Consider the following 15001-nt stretch of genomic DNA (forward strand, 5'->3'; position numbering starts at 1 on the left):
AGAAGGCTGCGGGGAGACCTGATTGCGGCCTTGTAGTACTTAAAGGGGGCCTACAGGAAAGATGGGGAAAATCTTTTTAGCAAGGCCAGTTGTGACAGGACAAGGGGTAATGGTTTTAAACTAGACCAGGGTAGATTTAGGCTAGATATAAGGAAGAAATACTTTACAATGAGGGTGGTAAAACACTGGAACAGGTTGCCCAGAGAGGTGGTAGATGCCCCATCCCTGGAAATATTCAAGGCCAGGTTGGACAGGGCTCTGAGCAACCTGATCTAGTTAGCAGTGTCCCTGTTCACTGCAGGGGGGTTGGACTAGATGACCTTTGGAGGTCCTTTCCAACCCAAACTCTTCTGTGATTCTATGATTTAACTGACTCAAAAAGCAATATAGCAATTATCAGTTTACTTAGAGGGCTGCTACGCCCCCGTTCCAGAACAACCTGTGAGGGGCCTGGTGAATGTCAACATGGCATAATTTCTTCTGTTTTATTAGCCTGGCCTTATTATGACATGATGCTTGAGAAAAAAAAATAAAAATCATAACTGGTTCCTAGGTTCTGTTCAAAAACAAGTCTCACTGGAATATATTTTGAGAAGTGCTATCAACTTTAGCCTGCCACTAACTCCCTTCCTTTTGACTTAAAAGTTAAACAATTAAGTGCTCAGTTCCTATCCAAGCATTCCAATAATTCCACAGATTTGTTCAGGTAAAAAGGGAGGAAAATCTTACCAAGAGCTTCTGTTGTATGGCTGTGATTCATAGCTCAATATTTTGGTTAATAATATCCTTCAATAGTGAGATGCTGTGAAGGATTTTTTCAATTTATTGCCCTAGCACCATGCCCTTTCCCCTAAGTCTCTCTCCCCATTCCTTCAGTCCCCCTGATGAAATCAAGGACTGGTATTCAGAGAATCACAGACTGGTTTGGGTCGGAAGGGACCTTTGAAGGTCATGTAGTCCAACCCCACTGCCATGGGCAGGGACATCTTTCACTAGACCATGTTGCTCAAAGCCCTTCCAACCTGACCTTGAACACCTCCAATGATGGGGCATCCGCAGCTTCTCGGGGCAACCTGTTCCAGTGTCTCACCACCCTCATAGTACAAAATTTCATTTTTATGTCCAATCTAAACCTACCCTCTTTCAATTTAAAACCGCTGCCCCCTGTCCTGTCACCACAGCCCTTGGTAAAAAGCCTCTCTCTGCCTGCCCTACAGAAACTGCTCTGGCCAAAGGAAATGGCCCTGTACCATCTCTGTGCTTTTACTCCTCTGCTCATGATCCATCCTCTACTGTGCTTACAGTGCAGGTCTGTTTATTGTTTGGCTTTTGTACTTTATAAAGCAATTTTAAATATTTAGATTCTTCTAGAGCTATTCTGTTCTCATTTATTAAAAAAAAAAAAAGTAACAACAAACTCAGGTATTTTTTTCACCATTGAAAAGCCTTCAACCACGTAACCATCTCCAAAATAGTTTCCCTCAGAACCACATAGCACCTCCCAAATTAGATTGTTACGATTCAAGACATTTTCTAGCTAATTTTTCTTCTGCCTTTTCCTGTTCTGGGTTGTAACCATTCCAGAAGTGCAGAAAATGAAAAATGCCTTTAAAAATGAATTCTCTGCCAGATCTGAGTACGAAAGTGACTGTCAAAGGAAAACTTTATTTGTCCTTCAGGACTTGCATGATGGCTAAGATCAATCATACCACATGAACTTTGAATGCATTGGTATTCAGGTATGCATATCTATACACATGCACAGCACAGCGAAGAATGTGTGCATATCCTTCAAAAGTTCACTATAAGCAATCCTTCAACTTGCAAGTCTGTAACATTCTCTCATTCCTTCTTGCTGGCACTGCAGGGCTGTTTGCAGTTTAGGTGACTTAGACCTTGCAACTTTTTCTTTTCATGATACTTTTAAGAGGTCACTAATCTTTGAGCTAAGAATCAAGAGCCTTTGAGAAAGGCATGATTCTGCTATGTGGACTATAACCACAATCAGTGACAGACAATATTATCAAGTATTGTTCAGGTACTGCCAGGGATTAACAGGTGCCACCACCATCAAGAGGAACACAGTGCAGGATCCTGAAAAGGCTTTTCTAGTCTAGGTTGGGCTTAAAGTTTGGGGTGTTTTTCTTTAAAAAAAAAATTAAGAACTCACAGGCTGCCTGAAATGAAGCAATTTGGAAATTATAACTTTTATAATCTCTATGTGTATACATACAGAGCAATACACCTCTAATATCTCTATATATCTAAATATATTTAGAGCATTAAACCAGGCAGATTTATTTGAAATTGATGCCCTGATTCTACAAAACATTAACTGCTGAAGTTCTGAATCCTTCACTCTTAACTATTTCCCTTCAATCTGAAGGGAATTTTCTTTCCCATATATTTTAAGAAGTTTAAATACCTTCTTGTCACTTTAATGGCATCCTCTCCTAAAACCCACACCACCACAGCATCACACAGGCTGTCCCCTCGTTCCTCTCGGAGCTTCCAATAACTTCTGTGTCAGTCCTTTCCTGTTCCAACCCATATTCAGAGCCCTGGCTGAGAAAGCATTTTAACCCGCAACTGGGTATTTGCAGGTGCACCAACCGCATGTTTAGTATTTGCAGGTGAAACTTCTTCCCCTGTAGTCAGCACTGGGCCAGCTCTGAAGGCAGCACGCACCATTTGAACTGCAGTGGATAGGCAGGAGCTATTCATCTGAGCTGATAGAAGCACCTTTTAGAAGCCACTCAGTAAGATTCTGGCCGCAACATTGTCCTAATTTCCACAACCTTGCTTATTAGCTGCGTAAGGGCAGCAATAACGTTAAACCTGCAGCAGAATATATCCAAGCCTGTATCCCTTTACAACGTGGCAGTAACCCTCATTTTATGGGTCAAAGTGCAAAATAGCATTGGGAGCTTTCAGAAAGCAGCAAGTTCTGCCCATTTTTTTTCCTTTGACAGCAGAGATATTCTTTGGTTTTGACCCCTGAGACTCCTCCGGAGGTGCAGAATAATGTAACAGCGCTGTGGAGCCTGAGCATGCCTTTCACTTCAGCTGTCAGCTCAGGGAGACGGGAGTAGTGCTACGTAGCTAGAGCTAATTAATTTGATTCAGTCTTTTGGAAGGTGCTCACCTTGTATATAAAACTGTATTAGAGGTGATTCTCAGGGATGCTATTTGCCTTAAAAGGGTTCATCTTACAGCACCACTTCTTCAAAAGCTGATAACCAATACACTGTTAAACAAAGGCTGTATTTTCAAAATTTAAAGAAGGGATTCAGCCTCCAGGGCTGTATTGACAATGTATACCTTAGCACTGAACTGAAAAGGTACTTTGTAAGCAAACCCTTCATGATACCGAGGATGAGAGCACAGCGACTGATTTGAGTACAGGTCAGAATTCCACCGATGGGGGAATCTGTATGTTCTGTAGCACTGATGTCATTGCTGTTTTGAGGACATCAACTGTTTTGCCTTGTTACAAAACGTGCTATGTGATCTAAATAAATATCTGTGCATGTTTAGTCTGTTAATGATGCAAAAGAAATGGAGTCAATTGGATTTGCTCCCATGCATCCCATGTTGGTGTTTTGTGGATTATTTGAGAAGAGGTTATACAAAATAGTCTGGCGAGTAGGCTAGACAAACCTTTTCTAGCATGTGGTTTTCTTACAAACTCACACATTATAGCTGTTGTGCCACATCATCGATCAGCTAAACTGCATGGACTGGAGAGAAAGTGTTATTTAAATGATCAATAAGGGGAAAAAATCTCTCAACATCTTCTAGAAGCAGAGAGGACAAACTCAATATCCTCCTAGTATTTTGGAGTAGAGATCAACAGGACAGAAAATAAGAGGCCATCTATAAAGGAAACAAAATTTCAGAGGCAGTGGCAAGAACACAATATTCAATATGTAGATAGCTTAAAAGTCTCTTTAACACAAGCCAAGTGGCTGGGCAGACTAAGGCAGAGAGGGATGCTCCAGTTCAAAAAGGCTAAAAGAAAGTAGAATACATTCATTTTCAAACCCTAACAGTCAGGAGTAAACAAATGTTTCTGCTACAAAGGTTTCTCTTTCCCCTATGTCTGTAGCATTGCAAACAACTTCTAGAGGAGATGCAAGAGTAATAGAAGCATGCAGTCCAGCTATCATCTGCTCTTGATGGCAGGACATCTCCAGCCCCAGCTCAGGATTTCCCAAGCCAAACCTATCATGTGGCAGAGAAAGACACAAGCAACTATCTGACTCTTGCAACAATTACCAATACCTGATTTTCTAAACTCTGTTTTCAAATAAATAATTTCAATGAGTAAAGAGAAAGTAAAATTATAGTGAAAAATAATTAATTCCGATCCCACAAATGAGGAAAAAAGTTTAAAAGGAGAAAATGAAACGTAAAAAGGGCAAATAACTCCCTTTATTCTTTCTAAAACTCTTTCTTGGTCACAGGGCTCCATTAAAGGCGGTGGATGAGGATGGGGAGGAGAAGGAAGAACAAATTCTTCAAAGTACTAAAGAAACTGGGAAGAGTGAAGAAAGGATAGATAAGAGAAGTCATACGGAGGCCCAACTAAAAGAGCAAAGAAAGGACAAATTAGTGTGAGAGAAGTAGCACGTACCTTTCCAAAGCCCATTGCAAGCAATGGAATGATCACCAACAAAGCCTCTTCATTCATGATACTTCAGTGGGTACCTGACAGTCCTTAGAAGCACCATCTATTCATCCCCAGCAGAAATCAGAAAGATACAGCAGAAAAGGGAAGGGAAACAAGTAAAGATTTACAGTAGGGTCAGAGACTGATGGAGCGCAATATATTGTGTCTCTGTAGGTGAGGGATGCCAATGAAAACTGATGGTGTAGGAAGTTACATTTTTCTCTTATCTCCTCCAGATGCTACGCTACCAGAAGAAATTGAAAATGAGGTATTAGCTGTGCTCAGGCACCTGCCTTAAGCTTCCCTTGAAAGCAGTTCTACAGGGAAGGCTTAATCAAAAGCCCCACTGCCCCCATGGCTTAGACATGATTCAGGTGATCCACTGGAGAGACATCTGTGACTTTGCTGTTGCGGGCCCACTCCCACGCCCCGCTGCGTTCCTGCCTCTCTGACAACCATCCTGCCGTGCAAACGTTTTCTGAAGCCTTTTCCCTTTTAGGGGAGAATCCTTAAGGAAGCCTCCCTCTTCATTTCGGGCGCCTTGGCAGCCAGGCCAAAGGACCCAGGCAATTCCCCTGCATGGTCCCGCCAGCCTCCCTACCCCGGCAGCAGCGCAGGCTACCAACACCCCCCCCACACACACACGCACCCCCAGAGCATCCCTGGGCTGCAGCTTTGAAGCTGAGGTCCCATTTATCGCACTGCAGTTTTACAGCCAACGGCTGCCTGGGGACAACGACCCGGTCAATAGAGATGAGCTCTAAATGCGGCCCATGATTTCATTCACTGGAGCAAAGAGTAGACGCTGAGTGCCTTTTACAGCAAAACAAGCTATTTGGCTTTTGGGTCACTAGAGTGTAGTGACACGAGACAGTAAAAGCCCAGTGTACCTTCTACCTGGTAGCTGTTTGATGATCTGATGATACTGATGTAAGGATGTTTGCTTTATTCTTGATAATGAAAGAAAATCTAGCTCACACCCGGCAGCCCTGCTGGAAATCCCTTTGGAGAGGACAGAAATGAAATAGATGTAGAAGGTCAAAATTGTGTTTTCCCTTGTAAAGATGATCCTTCTGTAATCAGCACTGGGAAGTAAGGAGTGCAGGGAAAGCATATATGCGCTGAGAAAAACTGTGCATCAGTTTATGCAGCATCTCTTACGTAACATCAAAAATTCAGGCTTGACTATTCTGATTCCTTTAATGATCAGGAGAACTGTGTAAAGAGAAAAAAATATGTTTATACCAGAAGTTCAGCTGGCATTAACTGGCCTAGGTCCATTTAAAGGAAGAAGATTTTGCCAGCTTGTGGTAGCTCACTGTCTACATTTTCATTAACACCCTCTGAGAACATCTTTGTTTTTCTCTCACTCAGACAAGATACGTTCAACACACTTAAGATAAAATCAACTTTATCTTTCTTACTTAAGGAAACAGTGTTCTTCTGAAAGCCATTCAGAAAAAGAAACAAAAGGAAGGCTTGTCTGGTGGGCTAAGATCTGCCCACATCATTATTACTAATTACAGGTACAGCTTCTTCAGTGGCATTCAGTTATAAACAGGATTAAGACCACAACAGGAGGAGACTGGAAGAACATAAGGAACAGTACTAGTGAGCTGTAGGGGATGATACATATGTGTGGGAACCTGGTGAAAAGATGGAGTTAAATGCAAAGTCTTATCCCATTAAAATGTGACCAAAACTTGCCTCTGTTTAAGGAGGGAAAAAAGACTTTTCAAAAGTTTCCATTAAATCAGGGGGGAGGAAAAACAAGAACAACAAGAAAAGATTTATTTCACCTACCCCTTTTTCCTCCTTCCACAAGGACAATAAATAGTTCTGTGTTCAGCGCGCTTGCCCAAGATAGAGAAAACCAAAGTACAACCTTCCACTCTGATTCATTCCAATCAGGGCTTCGACAGGACCTCCCACATCCCGAGCGAGCGCCTTACCACCTGATTAATTCTGTGCGGACAGTCAAATCAGCCTCTCATTTGCAAGACAAACCACAGCTTGTGTTTGCTGGAAAACCATAGTTTCAGCAATGCAATCTTCTTCTCCTCACTCCAAAATAGCCATACTGTAAAATTCCTAACCAGCTTTAATTATTTTTCTGAAATAAAAAAAAAAACCCAAAATTAAAGAAAAGCTGCATACAAACTGTATTAAGGTCTTCTGGATTAGGCCCAAGTGAGGGGAGATTCTTTCAGGCAGAGAGTGACCCTGGCCTAAGCAACGACTAAGAAGGCAAAAACTTTATCCATCATGAGAATTCCTCCTCATCACACATAACCATTTTAGATCTAAGGCCATAAAGTGTTAAAAATAGAAGCCATAAATACTTTCTTCTATTAAAGTAACTTGTTGATCTTAAAAACCCATCATCCAAATTACCTATAGACATAACACTGAGTAAACTGGAGCACTTCTGTACTGCACTTCAGTTCTAAAGTAAGTCCACACACTGTGGAATGCAAAAAGTTGATTTTGGGTTACCCAGGCCTAGATCCTCTTTGCAAAAGCTGTGTTTCAGATACCAACATCAAAGAGCACATAAGGACTGGGAAGGGTCAACTGCAGACACAGAAAGCAGTTTCATGCTTCTCAGATGGTTTGAAAAATTGCTTCTCTACCTACTTCTAGGCTAAGACTCACAGGCTTCCTCTTGGGTCAGCAAGCCTTAAAATGACCCTGTGCTCAGGACTTTGCGAATGGGACACATTTTCTCCATCAGATCCTGATTCAGATGCAATAAAGGAATTATAGAACTTTTGGTACCGTTCTGCACTCCAGTCCTTACAGTACGTACTGATAATGCAGTAAGACACGAAGTCCATTTAGTGATATCCTTACCAGATACAGTTTGACCTTTTTCATATAAGCTAACATGGTGCTGCTGTTTCTACTGGTAGTCAGTTCAGACACTGTTTTTTACAGTGGCAAGGATTGAAACTGCCAGGTGCCTGGCAATAATTAAGTACATTTCAACAGGCACTGTTGTTTCCATTCATAATTTTGTACAGGTGACATCTGAATTATTCCTACTGTTCACATAGCAGTTTTCTTAAGACTTCAGCCATACACACTCTGCACAGATATAGAGGACCAGGGGCTGCACAGCTGATAATGATCAAACAAATCCTCTTCCTCTGTCTCTCTCCTTTCCACTTTCTCACACTTCAAGCCTTGTGGTTTGTGATTGGATTTTGTATACCCCTGCCTTCACAGTTTAGCTAAAGTCAGGGTGGAAGGAAATTCAAGCTTCAGCACTTACTGAATGCAATTCAATCTGATTTATCAGACAAGACTGTTGAAACACCCCTTGGAAGACAGCAGCTCTTGGCTCGGTCCTCATGTATTTTACAGGAATATCAGTATAACAAATTGACTTACTGAGTTTCCTGATATGACAACTCATTCGATCAAATCCTTCAGACAAAGACATCTGCAAAAAGGAGCACGCTACATCAAATAGTGCATTCCACAAACCACATACAATAACGTCTGCAAATAGGTTTACAAGCACACACCTCTACAGCCTGATGCTGCCACAGTGGGGGAGATGTTAAAATAAATATTGAATAAATAAATGCGCACAGCTAGTGCCTTGCAGTCCAAACCTTTCTCCTAGCTGGGCAGATTCTGTTGATTTCCTGTACAGGTCGAAGCAGTATAGCAAACCATATGTTATTGGCTGCAAGTCTTATGATCAGGAAGCACTTTGCTTGTCAATCCATGCAATACATTTTTAATTTGCAACCCCATTTGCAAAGAAAAGGCAACAGGCCAGACATTACAAAAATTATTTATCAGTATCGAAAGAAATCTATCAGTTTCGTAGCAGATACTTTGCAGAGTTATTCCTCGGAACACGCACAGACTTTTGCTACCACTACACCTTAGCTTTCTCCCTTCACTGAAGCTTGGACAGAAGCAGTGTCAATAAGTGCCTCTCATTTTTAAGTCCAATAAGACACAAATTAAAGTTTACTGTTGATTTTCTTTCAGTTTGCTGGGCTCTATGTCTCATCATTTGTCACATCATCAATGTGATCTATTTAGGTTTCAAACTTCTTCAAGCAGAGACTGTTTCTTTATCTTTCTGTACAACTTCCAGCATATTTTGGAGTTATGCTTGTAATATTCAGTAATGCTGAATGGACAAGATATTAGCAAAGGTTTTGGCTGATTCATTTCTCTGTGCATCCATTAAACAGTAAATATTTGCTAAAATTAATCTTTAGAAAGGAAAGAAGTCACTGTTTTTAAGTTCAGCATGCTTTTAATCAGGCAGGCTGTCTTTATGACTTGAATTTATTCGTAAAGACAAAATCTTCACTGAACACCAGAAGCCTGCATTACAACAGCAACAACACTCAAGTCTGAATAAAAACTTGCGTGCATGCTTGTATAAAGAACATATATAGAAACAAAGGATTTTATATATATACAAGAACAAAGCACCACAGAACAAAGCCCTTTTCTTTACAGACCCTCAAATTCATTTTAAGAAACGTGCTGTGATTTAGAAAAACCTACTGGGCTTAGAAAAAAGGAACTGAATCATGGAAATCCCTTGGCTTCTGTATGCAGGACATTTTGTGGCTAGGACACCACAACAGCATTAAAAACTCTGAGTCTTTGGGAAAACAAATAGGCAACTACTGACAAACACACTACTGACTCAGGAACAGTTTCTACTGAGATCATATTAAACACCACAGGGGTCAAGATAAAACGAAAATAATGAATTCTCTACCTAGTCTTTTTCCCAAGTGGGCTTCTGGTAGATGCTCCCATAAATCAGGCAGAGTCACAGATGTCCATCTGTGGCGAGGGATGACCACACACCATGCACCTTGCACCATCTCTGTAAATGCACCCCAGCAACGGGTTCCCTCCCTCTTTCAAAGGCAACAGTGCCCACACACAGAGTTAAGAACATAAGATGGCAGATTTTAAGGTCACATTTTAGAAGTTATTAAGCCACCTCGGTATTTCAGAAAGCAGACTGTATACCCACCCAAAAGACAGTTAAAATCATATCAGTGTATTCTTCATGCAAGCTTGGTATGTTTTATACGTTGTTTAGACATAAACTGCCAGATTGTTTCAGATTTGATTTAATTCAGGCTCCCAGGCAGCATTTTTCACTGGAACTATGGTATGAGTTGCATTTAAAATAGAACCGCCAACGCATAAATAAGGAAGGCACCACTGGTGGGCATGACTTCAGGCTCGCCGGGTGGATTGCCAGACCTCTGACACCTTACAGACACTCGGCAGAAAGTGATGGCGAGCGCCTGCGCTTCCCTCCCTGTTGCAGGCACGGAAGGTAAGAGGCTGCCACGGCTGCTGGGAGAACCAGCACCTTATCGCCTGTGCTGCCTGCACCTCTGTTTGGAGCCCTCAGACTCATTCTGGAGTCAGAAATGTCTTTGTCCTTAGGATGAGATAAGGAAAAGGAGGTCATTCCTAGTGCCCAAAGATGAGAAGTAAGTTTTGCACCCAGTGACGGTGCCAGCTCCTCCCAGACCGCCTTCCCTGCATAAGCTTTATCAGCCCCAGTGAGGATGGGCACCCAATTAGGCCTTGATAAAGCAGTAACGAAGGAAGACAACTTTAAGGCACCTGCAGTAAAATGCACTTGTCATGGTTGGTTGTCTGTATATTCTGATAATGACTTGAGGATCAGGAAGGAATTTCTTTTTTTCTCTTTTAATTTTCTTTTCTATTAAAAGCTCTCACATTTCACCTTTAAGGCATTGTTGCAAATTTTACCTTGTTAATTGACTGCTCATCTGGTAATCATTTTACACCACATTAAGTAATGTTCTAATTTGGTTTAATGCCCTCACTTAATGGGAACAAAATGCAGCATATATAGAAATTATTAACTCATTTACATATTCAGTATTCCTGCTTGTCATCCGGTTTTAGGTAAGAAGGGTGTGTATACGTGAGAGGGAAATACAGAAGGAATGTATGTGCAGGCGAGAACGAGAAAAGCAACACAATAAACTGTCAAGCTGAGAAGAATGAAGGTGAGGTACTAATCCAGCAGGCATCAATTCCACATTGTTATGTACATCACTGAACGCTTTCTGCCGCTTCAGTCGGGCTGAAAAACAGCAAGACAGAAGTATGAACCTGATTAAACACATGACTGAATATACCAGGGATGACAGATTCAATGAATGTGTTTCTTTCTATGTAGACAGGGGCATCATCTCTAGTTTGTGTGTGCGAGTAGTAAAGAACCAGGAGGGGTGGAAAAGAAACCATCAGAGCTGCATCCCGTGCTGCACAGCAACTCCCTCCGTGGCCCCAAGCCACCTGCAAAATCCGTGCGGCACCGAAGCAGGGAGTATTCTCTCCCCGACACATTTCTTCTGCTTTTGTAGGGATCTGACTCCATGCTTGGCTCCAGTATAGTTCATTAAACCATAAGGTAAGAACAAAAAAGCAGTAAAGCAGCCACATCGTGAATATCCATTTCCCTGCAAAAACTCAGAGACTTGGAACTTTTCTGCATGCATTTCCAAAAAAACATCAGCTCAGACCTTTATATGTAATATTCCCCTATCAATAATAACCATAATAACAGGAATATTTGTCCTTACATGTCCTACTCGTATACACTAAAGCACATTAATGACTGGAAATTGAATGGCATAAACTGAACTCACAGCTGTCTGCATTCTTGGTGGTGGCTCTCATATTCCCAGAGCTACCATTTGGAAACTATCACTTTTCTGTCACTCGCGTCTCTCCTGCAGAAGGTCTAATGAAGTACATTAGGTCAACTTTCTGTCTTTGTCTTAGAAAGAAGTGCTAACATCTTTTCCTGACCCGATCTGACTTTTATTGCTGTACCGACATAGTTACACACTTCATGATATTAGATTTTGAGAGAATTGTGTACATCACTGAGGACACAAAAATACTGTGGAAGGACTGAGGTAAGCTACACTGAATGAGATTTATTATTTCTTTTTCTAAAGCTGCAGATTTAAACATGTGTAGCTATCTTATGACAATTAAAAACTTTGCAAACAATAGTACTAACAGTACTAGAATATCCCTATCTTTTTTTTTTATCCATTAATCCAACATCAGGATTACAACACAGTGATCTCCCAGGTTATGTTTATGCAAAGATCATTGCACGACTGTGATATTAAAACCTTTAAATCAGACAACTAACACAAAATTTCCATAGTTACTTTAAACCAGATAGATAGATACATTGAACAGACTGGCCAGAATTCAAAAACCTTGTCGGTACTGCCGACTTCTGTCGGGCTCTCTGTGCATGAGACTTATTACCAGCTTAACAGGAGTCGTCAAATACTGGATCACCCCTTATTGACCTATAACAAATGGAACCTGTACTTTTGATTTTAAATTTTGCAGTCAAAATGGAAATACTTTTTGACAGATATAAACATAGATGTATGAATATGTATAGATATAAATTTATAGGCTCTGCCAAATTTCTGCAATGTTTACACAAGCTGTTTCTACACTAGCCAGTGACCTTCAGGTGCTCCTAAATGTTATTTAGCAAATCATTTCAACATCACATACCTCAATGAAAATATTTTTTAAAAAACACAGATAAGAAATGTTTTTCTTCCCTTGGATTGTAAATTACTCAATACAAATGTAAGCATGATGATCTAGGACAACCAGTAAGTCAACCAAAAAATTTTACTTCACAAAAAAAAGGTAAATAAATAAATATATGAATGAACAAAATTTAAAAAGCTAAGAAACCTCAGGAAAAATGAAAGGGGAAAAAAGAGAAGAAGGAAAAAAGTTACAACATCCAGAAGAACTCTGTGGTCTTCTTCTTTCACTGCAGATACAAACAGGGGGATAAAGGCAAAAGCTTTTCAGCATTTTTTAATTTAAAGAAAAAACCAGAAACCTTCCATTTCAAGAGAAAATTTTACTTGTAAATGGCCTTCCAAATTTTTCTTGTCTTTAATAGAAGGTGTTGTGACAGGTGTAACACAACAGAACTGAAATGTGGAATCTGTGCTTGTATGGCATTGACCTGGCACTCCTTGTTGGGTTTTAGGTAAGATGCCAACCTCTCAAACCATACTAACTTTCAGCTCCTGAAGATGAGCCCTTTCTGCTCCCATTTTTCCGGAGCATAGTTTTCCTCTTTCCCCCAGCTATGGATGATAACCACATGGATCCCATATGCTGTTTCACCATCACCATTTTCAGCTACCTCCAGCCATTTCTCCCCACTACCTCAATAGTTACTGACCACCACGTTCCCACTGACAGCTTGATCTCAGCTGCGTAACACCAAAAAGTTTAGCATCAAAACCTGATCAGGCTTGGTAAAAGAAGGCTTTCTATTAGCTGCAATTCACTGACTTCCCCCCAAGACATATCTGTCAACTGTTTCCCCATTACAAATCCTTTATTCAAACCCTAGTCACAATGTCCTAGTGCAAAGAATGCCATCATATAAGGGAGTAGAAAACACTCTTTAAACTCCACTTGTTTCTATTTTCATAGTCGTTCTGGGACCATACGTTCTCATCTGCCCTATGCAGAGAAAGAGGGGAACAACTTGTTTCTTGCATGAAGCTCTCAATGATACAACTGAGTTGTTTTATTGTTTTTTTCCCTGCACTCACAGTTAAATAAACCTGGTTAAGGAAGTTAACTGTTAATCTCGTAGCATCCTTAAAGCATGATGCCAACCAAGACACACCTGTAGGAGGATGAAAGATAGCACAGTCTAGAAAGTTGACAAGTCTTAATACTGTAGAACCAAATAACACTTAACTTCCCTGTTAAGTACCCTCTACAAAAGTAAAAGGTACTTAAACCAGGACCAGCTTTTTTTCATTGCCTTTGTCTCATACTTGTCACTAGCCTGCAAGAGCTTCTTCTTGTTACATGCACCAAAAAGGCCATAGGAGGAATGTATTCTGCTCAAAGTCTATGCACGACCTATTTCCCTAGGCAGTGGAGGTTCCTGTGCAGCAATTTAAATTAAAACCCTGCCCAAAGGGGACCTGCTTCTAAACACTGTACAATTTGACATGGGAAACAATTCTTCTTTCCCTCTGTATCATGATATTCCTAGAGCTGGAGGTGCCTCTCTCCTCAGCAAACTGCTGTTTTCAGAACAGGTCAGCATCAGTTTTCACTCCTCCTCAAAAATGGCAAAACCACCACTGCAACAAATAAGAATTAACCTTTCCCCTTCCCACAGTGACCTGCAACATAGCCCTTCAGAAAAATACGTACATTCTAAACACTAATACTAAGGAAACTTTACCAGAAACAATTGGCAGCTGGAGTAGTTGGAGACACTGGCAGAAAAACGTTTTCTTGATATTTTCCAAAACGCCAGGTTATACTTACCCCTTTCATTTCTAAGGTTTTGCTTACCTGAGATACTGAAAAGGTTTGATTTGCTGGGGATGAGTGTCCAAAACTTAAAAAAATCAAGTCTGGAACAGACAGCACACAAATTGTTCTGAAATTTTTGTTGCTGTGTTTTAAAATTTCTGTAGATTTGTTGCTATTGTTCCTGCAGAGCATGCCCACCCTACAGCTTATATTTGACAGAAGACTATTACAGCTCTTCTTGACACACACCTCAGGCAGAGCTGAATACCTTTTGGGAGATGATGAAGATGGAACAGAAAGCTGGCAGCAGAAGATAAAGGCGGCTCAACGTAAGCCCAGGAAAATTAAGAAACTGGGCTTTTCTGTGAAGCTGTTTGACACGGTGTAGCATTGTTACAAATCACCTTTCTTTTTTACCCCAGCCCAAAGTGTAACATGACAACTCATTCCTGAAAAGCCTAACACACCTAGTCGTGAGGAAGATGTCGCTGTCAGCAGCAGTCGATTACTTATTGTAGCATCGTATGAAGGGTTTCAGTTTCTTTTAACTGAAGTAGAAAAATGTAAATCTACTTATGCCTACAGATTTAATGTATAATGGAAAAGAACCTCTCCGTCCAGCTTACAAAGCACTTTGTACCTTATCAGCTACCATTAAAATGCATTAAATAGCTCAAATAATGGTGCACACTTGACCTGCATGGTGCCTCAGCATTTCTAATCATCTCCAGTTTGTGTCTAAATATGAAACACTGTAATTATCAAACTACTAACTTCAGGTCTTCGGAGTATTAAAAAAAAGCAGCATATTAATTAGTTCCAACAATACGCTTTATGAACTTCAGAAAGTTCAGCACGATATTAACATTAGAGTATGTGTCATGGTTTGCCTAAGCTTGAAAGTTATTTTGCACTACAGCCTTCTTATTTGAACTTAGCAGG

This window comes from Egretta garzetta, unplaced genomic scaffold, assembly GCF_000687185.1.
Source record: "Egretta garzetta isolate BGI_Z169 unplaced genomic scaffold, ASM68718v1 scaffold340, whole genome shotgun sequence".
In the NCBI taxonomy this organism is placed as follows: domain Eukaryota; kingdom Metazoa; phylum Chordata; class Aves; order Pelecaniformes; family Ardeidae; genus Egretta; species Egretta garzetta.